This window comes from Mesoplodon densirostris, chromosome 19, assembly GCF_025265405.1.
Source record: "Mesoplodon densirostris isolate mMesDen1 chromosome 19, mMesDen1 primary haplotype, whole genome shotgun sequence".
Taxonomy (NCBI): Eukaryota; Metazoa; Chordata; class Mammalia; order Artiodactyla; family Ziphiidae; genus Mesoplodon; species Mesoplodon densirostris.
In genome coordinates, this window is record NC_082679.1 from 32,882,406 (window position 1) to 32,895,449 (window position 13,044).

Here is a 13,044-nt window from a genome sequence, read left to right on the forward strand (position 1 = left end):
TCCATTCTGATTTGTCAGTGCCCATGCTTTACCAATACTTAAGTATTTTTAATTTCACCCCTGCTTCCATGGGAGTCTGAGTGAGGAAGGAACAGTTGGACAGTTTTCTCTGGCTGAATGAGACTTAGCAGGTTGGTATAACACATTTGGCCCTATCAAAAATAACTGAGATTATATAACCATAACCTCTCCCCAGAGCAAATATGCATTTGAGAGGCAGTGAAACATACATAATTATAGATGTAAAACACTAAAAATAGGCTCCGTGCCCCACACAGGCAGCCGGGAGCGTGGCACTTGAGTGCAATGCTGCCATGTATGGCGAGATTAATAGGAGCTGTGGCACCATCCCAGGTGGCCAAACAAGGTGATGTGAAGCTATTACAGATGTGAAAAGACATAGGGATTTAAAACGTTCGCCTGCAGAGAAGGTTGCTGCTTGTCTGAGCCTGTCAAAGTCTGTTCCAACGGACTGTGGTCTTCTCCCAGGGGACAGGAAGTGAGAAGTCATCAACCAACAATGATGATTATATTGTGTTACCTTATATTACACTATTATTATAGCTAATCAGTATGAATAACAATGAAAACAACAATAATAATACCGAGAGCTTGCGCTTAGAAGCGCATACTGTCTTTCCCGAAAAACTTTCATCTTTATTCAATTCAGCCAGTCTATATGGAGGACTGCTTCAGGCAGTCTTTGCTATGGAACAAACCACCCCAAAACTTGACGACTGAAAGCCACAATGACATTATTTCTCACAACTCTGTAAGTGGGCTGGGCAGCGTACTTGTTTCAGTTGGAAGGTCCCCTAGGCTGGAAGATTCCGAGATGGCCTCACTCATGTCTAGCATCTGTGCTGGGCCCCCTGGAGCCCCTCCGTGCAGTTTCTTATCCTCCAGGAGGCTAGAGAAGCTTCCTCACCTGGCGTTCTCAGGGCGGCGTTCCAAGAGGACCCCGGCAGAAGCCACATGGCCTCTTAAGGCCTCTCTTCCAAAGTTGCATGATGTCACTTTTGCCATGTTTTATTGGTCAAAACCAGTCCCAAGGCCAGCCCGTGTTCAGAAGTGGAGAAATAGATTGTGCCTCTCTGTAAAAGGAGCAGCAAAATGTTATGACCATATTTAAGACAAAGGGGCCGTGTAATTTACTTACGTCATCTCATTTAGTTCTCACAGGAACCTCGAAAGGGAAAGGATTGCCACCCACACTTTATAGATACAGAAACTGAGACTCAGAGAGGTTAAACAAATTCCCCAAAGCCACACAGCTAGAGAGTCGATCTGAACTCAAGATTGTGTGACATCAAAATCCATTTTCTTCCTCCACGCTGCCACATTCCACCCTAATTTGCCTAACTTGATTTCTGTACTCCCGTCATGGGAGTTAATGAAAGGAATGAGAATATTTTCGAATACCTCCAGGCAGCTTCTGTGTTGATCGTTATTTCACAATCCGTTTCTCACCAGATCCTCACTGACCCATTGCATCTGAGCCCCCACTAGGCCACATCCCAGAGCAACACATCTTCAGGCTCTGATCAGGCAAGGCCTCTGCCAAACGCAACAGCGATCCTGCTTGTCGCGATGGGGAGCATGGACAAGGTGCTCTTACCTGTTGCGGATGATGTACCTCCGTCATGCTGGTGACTTTGCTAAAATCAACTTCGCCAGCTCTCATAGTAACACCATGAAGTAGGCAGGAGTTTTTATCGCTGTCTTACCGATGGGGAAACTGAGGCAGGTCAGCACGTGGCAGAGCTGGGATCTCAGACTCAGACCATCTACCTCCAGGATCACCCCGGCTCTCATTCCAAAGCCAGCATCATGACCAGCACCTTCTCATCTCTCAGATCAGCCTCCCGGTCCTCCTCACGTGGAGGAGCCCCTGAGCCTTGAGTCCTGCTTTTAATGTGAGAGAGACTGAGGTGCGGGACAGTTCAACGAGTCTCTTTTGGTCACCTGGAAGGTTGGGGGCAGAGTTAGGACTCAGGCTTCCTGCTCTTCCCGCACCGCCCCCAGCCCCCCAGCCCTGGGCTTTGCCTGAGAAGGAAAGAAGGAAGTCTTAAACCCTGGTGACACTCGAGGAGCCTGAGTGCCCTGTGTCAGTGTGGATGTGACAGTAACCCTCCAAGGCGCACGAGGATGAAACCATTTAAGACTAAGAGAACGTCCGGTCTCTCCAAGCTGGCTCAAGAGCCCAGACCTCTTTTCCTCCTGGATGGACATGGGTCTTGGGATCACAGCTTGAGATTGGGGATGTACAGTAACACTGGAGAAGCTGCCGAGGATGGAGCGGGTGGGATGTGGGCCCCAGGTTACCGCACACTTGGGCAAAACCCTTTCTCCTGCCCCACCAAACTTAACGCTGCTGAAGCTTGCTTTGCAACACAACATCCAACAAGTCATGAAAATCCGGACTCCCCAGACCAGCAAATTAGAGTGTGAGCTGTTCCTGGTTTTCTGTAAATAGTGAGTTGCCGAAATGCCCATCTGCATGAGTTCACAGAGGCATCCACGGCCCTTCAGCAGAAAGATCGAGAGGCTGATGTGCGGGGCGGTGGTGGGAAAGGAAACATTTCTAGGAATGACTGTCACATTGGGTCTATTCCACCAGAAAATTTGGGGAACTCACCTGGCAGGTACAGTGTGGTGGGAACGCCATATATTTTGATGGCACATTACAGGTTATAAAGCACGTTAACATCACCGGTTCCTGAAAAGTGCATCTTATTTTAGGGTTTTTTCCTTAAAAACCTAACATTCATCATGCCAGGCAATGTGGTAAGTATATATATTTGTAATTTATTTTTTATTGTGGTAAATTATACACAGCGTAAAATGTACTATTTTGACTATTTTCAAGTGTACAGTGCAGTGGCATTAAGTCCATTCACGTTGTTGTGCAACCATCACCCCCATGCATCTCCAGAACTTTTCTCACTTTCAGAACTGAACCTCTGTACCCATTAAACAGTAACTCCCATTCCCCCCTCTCCAGCCTCTGGAAACTACCATTCAACTTTCTGTCTCTATGAATTTGTCTACTCTAATACCTTGTATAAGTAGAATCATACAGTATTTGTCCTTTGGAGTCTGGCTTTGTTCACTTAGCATAATGTTTTCAAGCCTCTTCCATGTTGTAGCATGTGTCAGATGTTCCCTCATTTTTAGGATTGAATAATATTCCATTGTATGTATAGACCACATTTTTTGTTTATCCCTTCATCTGTCAATAGACTTTTGGGTTGTTTCCACCCTTTGGCTATTATGAATGATGCTTTTGTGAACACTGGTGTACAACTTTATATGCTTTTTGTCACTCTTCAAATCTGCGAGATGGGTCTTATTGCTTTCTCATTTTAAGATGATGGAAACTGAGGTGGCGAGAAGGCCACCTGCCCAAGATCACACCTGGGAGACGGCAGAGCCAGGATTTGAATTTATCTTGTCTAAACACAGCCTTCATCATCATTGTCTCCTTATAGATAAATCTATGGAATTCCATAAATAGATATATTTACTTACGGAAAAATATATACAGCAATTTATAGTTCATGGAAGTAAATCTACAATTAAGATCCAATGAAAGATACAGAATTTTAGACATGAAAGACGAAATATCTTATTCTCAGAGCAACCTGGTAGGTGTGTGTGGGTGCAGGGATCAGAGACCATTGCTAACCTCATTGCTAATCTCAGTGCCGATGTGGAAGGCAGTCAGACGTGCAAAGCGATGGGTCCAAGGCCACAGAGCAGAGCCGGGACGCTACCTAGGTGTTCTAAGCCGGGTCTGTGCCTTTCCCCTAAAGCAAGCAAACTCTTATAAAATATGAAAGGAAAGAAAAACATATTCTGATGAGCAAATCCGCACTCTCAGGTGGAGATGGAGCTTGGGTGTTGGACGGGACTTTCTCAAAGGGCCGAGGCCACACATACAACGGTCACCTCTATGAACTGATAAAATGCTGAGCGCAAGAGTTTTCATGCACCTGCTCTTTGATCTTCACAAGAGCTATCTTGTTGCTAGCTCCACTTTACAGAAGGAGAAACTGAGACTCAGAGTGGTTAATTAACTGTTCTATGGCACAAAGCTAGGAAGTTGCAGAGCTGGGATGCAAAACTTGAGTCGGACTCTTAATCCCTAATGCCTGCAGTTCTCCTGCAGCTGAAGACTGGGTGTGGCATCAGAAATAGTTGAGGCCCCGAACCCACCCCTCCAATCCCCTGTGGCCTCCCAGCTCAGTGCAGGTCCTCATCAGCGGGGCTGCAGAGCTGGCCCTACCCTCTATGCCTTACCTGCCTATCCCCACCCTCCCCTGGGACTTCCTGCAGTGCCCCCTCTTCTGGGAGAATTGACTTGATTCCTTTATACAACCTTAGTCAGTTTTCAGAAAGAACTTTTCATTCATTCATTCATGTATTCATTTGTTCACCAAACATTTATTGAGATCCTATCGTGTTCCAGCTCTGTTCCTGATGCTGGACATACAAAAGTGAACAAGACAGACACTGTATCTGCCCCAAGAATTCTAGCTGGAGGGGAGACAGACATAACATACTAGTAGCATAATTTCAGGTAGTAACAAACATAAGAGCCATAAAGGAAAAGAAAAGAAGGTGAGGGGATAGAAATGGGTGGAGTAGGCGTGGCTACTTTAGACACAGTGGTCAGGGAGGGCTGCTTGGAGGAGGTGACAGAAAAGCAGAGGGAGTCATGTGAAAGATGGCTTGGGTGGGCGAGGGGTGGTGCAGAGGGAATTCTAGTGTAAAAGCCCCAAGGCAGGAATGAGCTTGGAGTGTTTGAAGATGGACAAAGAGGAAGTTCATTGTGTCTGGGGTGGCCTGGAGGAGGCTTAGCCAGGTCCAGGAGGTGGATGGAGAAACCTGACCTAGTAGCTAGCTATGGTGGGTGAGGACTTTAGGTGTTACGGTGGTGGAGGTGGGAAGGCATTGGAGGGTTCTGAGTAACGATTTGGATTTTGATGGGGGTGACAGGGGCAATGCTGGAGCCACGGAAGCCACCAGTTACCGTGAATTTCCCAGCACACCCCTCTCAAGGACTCAGGCAAAACTCAGGCTCACCCAGTTGCAAAGGATGCCCCCTCGCCAACACACACACGCTTACACCTATAAGCGTTCCTGCTTGTGTTTTTTTCTTATTTCATCAGCTCTAAAGAAGAAAGAAAAGTCAGGAAAACCAAAAGAAACATCAGACTTGTTATTCTGACTTGGCGTCAGGGACCTCCCAAATACGGCTCTCTCAACACGGCACTTCCCCTGTAAAACTGCCGCCTTTCCCGGGCTGTTTCTTCAGCTGGTGGGAGCAGGGAGGAGGCTGCAAGCCCTGCAGGTTTGGGAAACCCAGAGGACAGAGGGATAGAGGCTGCGGGAGGAGAGGGAGGGAGGGGGCAGGGGGCAGGCAGCAGAGAGCTGGCGAAACATCTGGAAATTGCTTGCTCCGAAGGCTGTGGAGTCTTGGTTATAAGGGATCTGAAGCCGTTGCTGGATTGGTCTCCCCTTCGTATCCGACACAGAGTCAGGCTGCCCCAACCAACATCTACTGTGATGCCACTCTCCAAGATTGCTCTCAGAACGAGCCTGTATGGTTGGTGTTAGGAGTCTTATTTGTCCTGGATGATGAACCGTGGCATTTTGTGATTTAAGTAAACAGGGAGGTGGAATAGCAGCTTAAACTCCAAGGCAGATGGGCTCGTTTCTAGGTTCAGCTCTTCCACTTACCTGTGTGACCTTACACAAATGACTTAACCTCTCTGAGCCTCAGTTTCTTAATCAAAAAAGGGTATATTGATACCCGTCTATTGGGTATTGGATTGTTGTGAGGTTTAAGTAGGAAAATAAACATGAAAAGCTTTAGTCAGGGCCTGATCCTGGAAAGTACTCAAAAAGCAGTAACAAAAAATATTTAAATATTAGTGTTGTTGGGCTTCCCTGGTGGCGCAGTGATTGGGAGTCCGCTTGCCGATGCAGGGGACGCGGGTTCGTGCCCTGGTCCGGGAAGATCCCACATGCCGTGGAGCGGCTGGGCCCGTGAGCCATGGCCGCTGAGCCTGCGCGTCCGGAGCCTGTGCTCCTCAATGGGAGAGGCCACAACAGTGAGAGGCCCGCGTACCGCAAAAAAAAAAAAAAAAAAAAAGTTAGTGTTGCTGTTGTCCTGAGGACAGAGACCTAGGAAGGAGGAACTGGGATTCACTCCCAGCTTGTCAGACCGAATATTCCGCCTTTTCTGCCACCCCCTGCTCATCCCAGCAATCACCTCAGGCAGGCAGGGTCTACACTATCCTATTTCTGACCTGACAGCTGAGGAGCCTGGATCTCCATGCCTCCTGGCTGCAGGGCTGACCTGGCAGCTGTAACGTGTCTCAGAGAATAGGGCGGACAAGAGGGAGGGACGGAAGGAGGAAAAAGGAAGGAGGGTCCCAGTCCGTCCTCCGCCCCAGGATCTGTGAGGCTGGCGAGCTGCACTGCCCAGAACATCCCCAACACATGTTTTCCAACCTACACACTCTTGTTACAGTGAGGCCTTGCCATCCCCCACCCAGGTGGAACCTCTGCCCTTTCCCTTTGTCCCAAGTGGACCTCTGTGATGACGTCAACCAGAGTATGGTGGCGGCAACCCTACGTGACTTCCTAGGTCACAGAAGGCGACCCTACTTCCACCTGGCTCTCTCTTGGGACACTTCCTCTCTGATTCTGTTCGTCATGCTGTGAGGAAGCCCAGGCCACATGGAGACCCCTCACAGTTTCCACGCAACAGCCCCCTTTACCCACCAGATGAGAGAGGAGAGGCCTTCAGGGTGACTGCAGCCACCATCTGACTGTCATTGCATGAGGGGCTGCAGGCCAGAGCCCTGAAATAATAATGATAATGACAATGACAATAATAATAATAAATGATGGCTGTTGGTTTATCCCACGAAACTTAAGATAGCTATGCAGCCGTAACAACTGGAGCTTTGGGCATGGGGCTGGCCTGGGGGGTGGCCCCGGCACTCTCCCCTGTGCCCTCAGAGGTCCTGCACGTGAGTGAGTGGCCCCGCGTGTTCGTTGTGGCATCTGCAGAGTCGAGTCCAGGGCCCGGCACAGAGGCACTGCTCCAATCAAATTTTCAGAATAATTGTGAATTCATTGATTTATTTTATTCCAAAAAAAGACAAACCAATATCTTGCTGATTTTTTTTTTCTTGAAGAATTAGAGACAAGACTGTCTGAACAGTAGGGCATGGGACGTCTCTTCTCTCTCCAGGATGGGCGGTGGCTGAGACATGCTGATTCTGCTCTCTAAAAAGGACTCCTTGGTCCTTGGACACAGACGCTCTTAGAGAGGAAAGAGCCAGGAAGGGTCTGCGGGTCCAGAGGATGGATACGAGGTGGTGCCCAGAGAAGGGGACCTTGGGTCCTGAGATAGATCGCTTTATTCATTTCCTATTCGCGAATTCATTTATCAAATACGTACTGAGCACCTACTGTGTGCTAGGCACTTTTTAGGTGCCAAGGGAACAAGAGTGAACAGACCAGACCCATCTCCCTGAGTTCATGGGCCTCACATTCTACTGGAGAACATACAATAAACCAAATAAGTCATACCCCTTCCACAAATCGTCTGGGCTGGGACTTTCTCACTGCACACTCCTATTGGAAAGAGAAGCAGATCCATTTTCTTTTCCCAGGGTCTGAACCCCTGGATGTTCTTCCCTGAGGCCTGGACCCCACTGGATGGGCCCAGCGTGGCACACAGTGGGACGTACGGGGTTGCCTGGGCTGGAGTCCTCGCTCGGTGATCTGGCCAAGTCACTTTGCCTCTCTCTTCCTCAGTTTGCTCACCTATCTAATGGGGATAATCAACCCAGACCTGCTCACCTCCCAAGAATGCTGTGAAGTCAAAGGGGGCCATGGTTATAAAAACAGTTTACAAATCTTAAAGTGCTGTATAGGTATAAGAAATTAGAATTCCCATGATGAGCTGTGGCCAGAAAGGCTGAACCCTTTCCAGCCCAGTTCACGGGCAGCAAACCTGATGGGAAGTGGACAAGGGCCTGCCTTCTCAGGAAGCAGCCACCAACACCAACATGGCGAAACCAAAGGTCTCACCTGGAGCCACAGGCCTTGTTCACACCTGTGCATGGGGCAAGGATGACACCCTCCCCCGTGAATCTCCCAGTCTTCTCCCATCTTGCCCGTGTTGGTTCCCCCAAACCCTCTCTGGGGGTGGGGTGGGAGGGGGGAACTCTAGAATTTGCCACTTTGCATCCACTGGGGAGGAAAATCGGGCCAGACTGACATTTTATTTCATCAAGGCCTCATTTTCCATCTCAGTCATTACAGAGAATTTTGTTTTAAAATGATTAATAAGTTTGAATCCATATAGCAAGTTATAGATTAACAATTGTGGGCCCCAGAGGCTAGAACAAAAGAAACTTCATTATTGCATTTCATTCATCAAACCTCTAATAAGAATGTCATTCCTTCTGTGCCTTTGCCTTCCAACTCTGAACAATAGGCCACTTCCCAGGACTTCGTGTGACCTAACGACAACCCAAAAAATGAATATGTCCACCTGCGAGGAAAAATATCACCCTGGATTTACAATGGCCCACTGAGCTAAGAAAAGGAATTCTCAATGTTCCTCTAGGCTTTAGTGACCAGGCCAGGCAATCCTTAGCAGGAAAAGGGAATTCGGAGGCTCTGGTTTTCAGCAGGCCTCAAGAAAAATATTCAGATGATGCTTTTGCAAGTTATATGCCTGCAATTATTCCAAAAACAACACCCTGAAATAGATGAACCAGTGGGTCAGGAAACAATTTTCCTTAGAGGGTAATGTCTTCTGCAACCTGCCAGCCGTGGGAGTGATTTACACGCTGGCCTTGCAGGTATTATGGGCTGCCCTCACAGATGCATGGCTCTTCCATCTGGGCCCTGGATGCTTCCCACCAATCTGGGGCTGGCTCGGCCTCTGTGGCGTTTTTAGGCAGACTGTGGGCTCTTTCACGGGCTCTTGTGTTTTCTTCCACTCTCCCCCATAAGCGCACCTTATGTGTCTCCAAGGCTCACTCAGCTGCTTCCTCTCCGTTCGAGAAGTTTTTCCATTTTTCCATCTCACTCAGCATTTCCATCAGCCGGGGTTCAGGCCAGCCAGCAGCCGCCTGGCCCCCCTGAACCTGTCTCCCATTCCTTGGAAAGCCTCCTGGTTCTCCTACCTCCTGCCCTTGCCTTCAGGCATGAGCTCATCAGACCTGGGAGACAAGGAAGCAAAAGCATCCCAGCATCTGCCAGGAGGCAGTGGGAAGAGTCGGTCAGCACTTTCCTTCCTCTGATGGATATTTACTCCCATGCCAGGCTGAGCATGAGGGGCTCAGTTTGTGACACTGACTAAGCCAAGGTCCTTTTGAAAAACAAAACACGAAACCACCAGAACAGGTTGTTATCCGTGCACTAAAGAAAACAAGCAAAATATTGCGGTGTGAAGTTGAAGGAGATGCAGGCGGAGGGTGGATCAGGGGACAAGCACTGTTCCCCCTTGCCTACGCGGTGTCTTTTAGAAGAATTAGAAAAAGGTCTCCCATCTGGGCAGACGCAGCCCCTCAGTGTGTGACTTCGTGAGCAGGTGGTGTCTTTGGCAAAGGAAAGGCTCTCACGTCCCAGACAGACACAGCTCTGTGCAAGGCACACAGCTTGGCTGCAGAGCTGGGCTGGTGTCAGCCCCCCGAGACAAGCCTCCCCCAACAGGGAGCCATCTGCACATCTCTATGTGGAGCTACTCCTGGAAAATGACATTTGAGAAGAAGCTTGACGGGTGGTGTTATTGGCTGAATGTTGTTTCCCCCAAATTCCTGTTGAAGCTCTGACCCCCTAGTACCTCAGAGTGTGTCTGCATTTGGAGATGGGGCCTTTAAAGAGGTGATCAAGTAAAACTGAGGCCTTGGGTGGGCCAATCTGGGTGCTTTCCTTCTAAGAAGAGGAAATTTGGACACACTGAGATGTGCACACACAGGGGAAAGACCACGTGAGGACACAGGGAGAAGGTGGTGTCTATAAGCCAAGGAGAGAGGCCTCAGGAGAAACCAACCCTGCAGACCCCTTGAGCTCAGACTTTCAGTTTCCAGAGCTTCGAGAAAATACTGCTTTCAAAGCCATCCAGTCTGTGGTGTTTTGGAAGGAGCCATCCAAGTTCCCTGTGAAGGGAACTGTAGAGAGGAAGGCCCCAAGGCAGGGAAGTAGCTGGCGCATTTAAAGACCACAAATGCTGTCCCTGAGGCTGTGGCCCAGGAAACCAGGCAGAGAGGGAGGACGCGAGGGGGTGGAGAGGCCGCTGTGCAGGTGACCACAGTGTCCCAGTGTGACTCAGGCAGGCGGGGCCCCAGGTCTGAGGAGCCTGAGGCCGTCTTCCTGGACAGGTTTGGGGCAGGACGATGCGTACGTGGATGGAGGCTGGGCCTCTGGGCGCTAGCCTGGCCCTGTCACGTCATCGAGGAGGGCCTGTGGCTGCACGGGCTCCCGTCCCTCATGTTATAGACCAGAAAGCAGAGCCCAGAGAGTGGGTGGCACACGCCTCCACCGCAGACATGTTTTTGCATGTAGAGTTCTTCTTTTCTTCTTAAGGATTCATTCCTTAAAATAAATCCCAAAAAGGGAGATAATAAGGACATGAACATTTTCTTTGGGTCATTTGTTTTCTGCCTCTTTCAGAGCCATGGCTCGCTTATTTAAATGTCAGTCTTTCTAAACAGCCCGTCAGCAGATGTGAGGACCCAGTCTGTTCCCCTTCCGTGGAAAGATGGGAGTGCAAACCAGGAAGTGGGTCCAAAGGCTCCCGGCATCTGTTCAGAATTGTCACTTCATTTTCAGAGGCCCTGGGCACGGTTCACACAGGTACACACCCTTCCCTTCCCCGTAACATAATGCCAGAAGCAGAAGCCGAGCTTCCTGAGTCTCCCATGAGCCCACAGGCCTCTGCTTTCACCACACTCCCCAGCCTCATTCAGCATCTTCTCTTCATCCCCAAGAGAGAAGACCCAAATCCCATCTGCCTACTTAGAGTCCTTAAGCTTGCTGGACCTTGGAGGGAACCGTCGGGAAAGAAGGAGGGCAAAGATTTTGGGGTCCTGAGGCCTGGGTAGGAGTTCAGGCTCCCCCCTCCCCCGACTCCTGGCTGTGTTTGGCTGTATTACTCGACTTTTCTCCCTTTGCTTATCAGAAAAGGGAGGATGCTGATGGCTTCCCCTTGCCAGGGCTGTGGTGAGAACAGGCTGAGGTTAGAAGCGTAGCTTTGTGGTCTTCAGGGAGCCGTGGCTGAAGTCACAGACCTTCTCATTTAGCTCCAGGGAAGGGAATGAGGGGCATGGGGATGATTATGAGGGTCCAGGGACCCGGAGGCGTCTGCAAAGAAGAGCTATCTCACAGGGGCTGGGTGGTCCCGAGGCTGATTTATCTTTCCGGGTGGGAAGGCGTGAGGGGGGAGGCTTCCCTTTCCGGGAGGGGGCGGTGCCCCGCGCTGGCTCTCTCGTGAGTAGTTTCCCGTCACACATCAGCCTACGCGTGGCCCAAGGTGACCACTTTCTCCCACAGTCTGCATTTCTACTTCAAGCCCCGTGGTTAATAGCCCCGTGCCTCACAGCTCTCAGCGTCTCTCGACTCAGATCCCTCACGGAAAGCAGGGACCTGGGGGGTTCAGCGTGGAACCCACAAGCGAGCTGCCCCTCCGTCAGGAGCCGAGGGGCTGAGGGAGGCTGGACGCTGGTCGGAGTGACCATGGGCGATCTCTGAGGAGGAGAGAATTGTCATAACATGCTATACAAAGGCCACTTCGTTTTGTTCTGTTTATGTGTTTCCCCCACCGATCCTTAGCTCTGAAACAGGCTGTTGTCTGTTGACCGTGATTTGCTGTCTCACACACACACACTTCTCCAGGTGGTGACCAAGTTTTAAACATCGTCACCACCCCTCTTGGGCCTGCATGCTGTCTGTCAGGAAGTGAACATTTGATGCACGTGTGAATAAAGCCCCCGATGACCCTCTTCTTCAAAGTCTTTCTGAAGAGTTGGCGCCCTGGGTGCCCCCCGCTTTATCAAGACCTCTCTGTGTTTCCACTTCCGGCCTGTGAGGCGTGCTCAGGCGTGACGCCCCAGCTACCTGCCATCTCCCTCCTGACAAGGCTCTTTTCCCTGTGTCACACACCCCTGGTGCAGGAACCAGGCCTCTTCTCTTCTCATGAGCTCCTCAAAGACTCGGGATAGACAGGTTACAGTATGCCTTAGTCTGTTTGGGCTGCTGTAACAAATACCGCGGACCGGGTGGCTTAGAAACAACAGAATTTGATTTCTCCCAGTTCTGGAGGTTGCAAGTCCCTGATGGTTGGGTGTTTGGGTTCTGGTGAAGGCTCTCTTCTGGGTTGCAGACTTCCTGTCCTATCCTCACTTGGTGGAAAGCACTAGGGGGCTCTGTGGGGTCTCTTATTATAAGATCCCTACTCCTCTTTGCAAGGGCTCTGCCCTGAGCTCTTCCCAAAGGCTCCATCTCCTAATACCATCACACTGGGCATTAGCATTTCAACACATGAATTTTAGGGGGACACAAACATTCAGACCATAGCACTGTGGAAGCCCTCAGCCCACCACCCCTCTGCGCTGAGGCTTGCCTCTCCCTATCTAGAGACCTGCTAGATGTGGCCAGTGGGCCCAAACCCAACTCTCTAGTCTTCAGAACAAGCAGCCGGGCCTCCCTGGTGGCGCAGTGGTTAAGAGTCCGCCTGCCGATGCAGGGGACCCAGGTTCGTGCCCCGGTCCGGGAAGATCCCACATGCCGCGGAGCGGCTGGGCCCGTGAGCCATGGCCGCTGGGCCTGCGCGTCTGGAGCCTGTGCTCCGCAACGGGAGAGGCCACATCAGTGAGAGGCCCGCGTACCGCAAAAAAAAAAAAAAAAAAAAAAAAAAAAGAACAAGCAGACATTGGTGTCAACCAGCAGGCTTCCAGTCCCGTCACTGGGATTAAAAAATTCTCCCTCGTTTGACATAATTTAATCCCA